The 2500-nt window shown below is 36.0% G+C and overlaps 1 protein-coding gene across 4 annotated transcripts in view; it reads right to left on the reverse strand.

The window, feature by feature from the left end:
* LOC135203030 (uncharacterized) overlaps positions 1–1221 on the reverse strand; it is a 252978-nt gene extending 251757 nt beyond the window's left edge. Inside the window, exon 1 of one of the 4 annotated variants that reach the window (XM_064232607.1) lies at positions 1031–1221. The gene's annotated coding sequence lies outside the window, so the exon portion shown is untranslated. Of the gene's footprint in view, positions 1–843; positions 866–1030 lie in introns of those variants that run through there. The other 3 variants (XM_064232606.1, XM_064232604.1, XM_064232605.1) reach the window with 3 other exon arrangements.
* Between the last annotated feature and the right edge of the window lie 1279 nt (positions 1222–2500).

Below are 2500 nucleotides of genomic sequence, written 5' to 3' on the forward strand. Positions count from 1 at the left end.
AACTACTGATTTCTTAATTTGAAATATTGGCATAAGCGCAAAAGAGCTGTGCACGTTATTTCCATGGGTGGCGGCCTGTTTAAACGCAGATCACAGACATAGGCTATTCCAATAGGGATTCATCCTAACCTAACCTAATAGGCCACATCTTAGGCCTATTAGATGTGTCTGATGAACCAAAGATGGTTTATTGCAGTCCTACTGGGCCTAATGAAGTTTTAGTTATATTTCCTCTGCAACAACATTTATGAGATAGCTAGAATGAGAGACTTTTACCTGCTTTATCATGCAAGTAGGCCTATCTTCTGATCTTGACTAGGTATATTAGGCCTATGCCGATGATGGGATACTACCTCCTAGAAAACAATGCAGAAGTAGGCCTAATGCTAGACCTAGGTAATAAACATGAATAAATTCATATTAACACTCAAATATGGAGGTGAATTAGCCTACCATTTTCCACTAACCTATAATACTTAGGTAGCAAGTATAAAACTGAACATTTTACACACACTCACCTAGTAGGCCTATGGGATAATAAACTCGAACCAAGTGGGCCTAGCCTCTAACCATGCAAAGAAGGCTTGGAAGCAAATGACAGCAATCAATTACTAGTAGTAAACCTAGGAGCCATTACTAGGTACGTACCTAGTACTAGGCCTACCTCTTACCCTAATCCTAAAATACCTAGTAAGGGAATAGTACTAGCTACCTAGTACTAGGTATTTCTGCGAAATTAGGTATGACTGATTTTTCTGTAAAATGGTTTTAGGTAAACAATGGACAAATCAATTCATTACGACCATAAAGGGTTAATAAATAATTAAAATAGTACAGTCTTACAATTTGGTCTGCAAGCGCCGAGGGCCCTTCCTTCCCCCTTAGTTTAAGGTTACGTTTAGTGGGTACTACATAAGGTTCAAAAAAACCCTTAGTTAAGGTTAATGCTCACTTTTTTTACTATACTTTAGTTAAGCTACCAGGAGGGGACTAGCTAACTGGCTACCTACTAAGTCCAAGTCAGACTTACCTATCCTGCCTCACGGAACTTGAAATAAAATGTGAAATTTAATCTCTTTCACGATTATTGCTGCTTTACCGTCTCCTGTTTCCTCGTGTGGTTGTTTTTAGTCAATTAATGGCCATTAATATACGAAAATGACAGCCATTCTTAGTAGTAGTAGTAAACGGCGGGATTTGATTTTGAAACGGCTCCGTTCCTTGTTTTAGCCCTACTTTGTTTGTTTGTATGTGTGTGCGTAATGCCATAATTCTATTACAAATTCTTCCCTATTTTCAACTTCCATTCTCAGTTGTTCTTCAAATAAGAGTATATTAGCTATCAATTCATCTTTATTTTCCTGATATGGCTTCTGCACAAAACTATAACTATTTCTAATCTCATTGTATGCTGGGCAGTTGAGTAAAATTTTCTAAATTTTCATTTTTTTTCCCTCACGGCGCAAACATTTTCTATCTTCTGCTTTTATTTTATTGCTGTTATGTAATCTTAGTGTGTCTAGTCTGGCCCTACTGATCAGCATTGTTTTTCAGTGTTGTCATTACCAGATTTCTTCTCTATGTTTTCTTCAGATTTTCTGTAGTATCTTCAGATTTTCTGTAGTTACTTGTCATACATTTCTTTCTGCCATGCTTTTCTGTCCCAGTTATTTATTATTTCTTTTAGTTGTTTACCTTTAAGTGATTCAATTTTACTTAAATTTATGTTTGATTCTTTCACATACCTATTCATTTTAGACTCGCATTATCCATCTCGTATAGGAGTCTATTTCCACCACTTTCATGTATCTGTTTCAGATAAAATACTTTATCCTTCAAATGTCTTGATTAGCAGGAAGAGGCCCCAATTTCAGATCTTAATGCACAACTTGCTGTGTAACTTGGTGCTTTCAGAATTGTTCTGTATACTTGATTGTATACTTTTTGTAATTCATTTCATGTTTTCTTATAGGGTTGCATAACTTCAATGGTATACATGAAGGATGACATCGCTAATCCTTTCCAATACAATTTTCCTATTTTTACCCTGCTACAGCTGCTAAGGGACGATTAGTAGTAGTAGTTCAGCACTTATCTATGTGAAGGCTCTCAGCTCTAGTAGTGTGTAATGGATTTGCCATTGAAATATCTTCCTTGCTCCTTCTATCCATATTTTTCTTGAGTTTTTCAAGTTTATTGTTTCTGTAATACCATATGTTTGTTATAAAGTTAGTTGCCAGGCCAAGCGAGACTTTTGTTGGTAGGGTTTGCCTATGTAGCAGCTCTCGATTTCGTTCCAATTTTGCTTGTGCTTGTGATAGTTTCAGCTTGATGCGCTTGTGGTTCCATGTGCTTTTGACAAATTCACTCATAACTTACATTTCTTCTTTAACTAAATCTATGGAAAGTAAATAAAATATTAACTGAAGTTGAGCTGAATCAGCGTCAGTAAGTAATTAAGAAACTGACTTCTGCATGATACTCAACTACTCATATATTG

The sequence above is a fragment of the Macrobrachium nipponense genome, chromosome 33 (assembly GCF_015104395.2).
Source record: "Macrobrachium nipponense isolate FS-2020 chromosome 33, ASM1510439v2, whole genome shotgun sequence".
Classification (NCBI taxonomy): Eukaryota; Metazoa; Arthropoda; class Malacostraca; order Decapoda; family Palaemonidae; genus Macrobrachium; species Macrobrachium nipponense.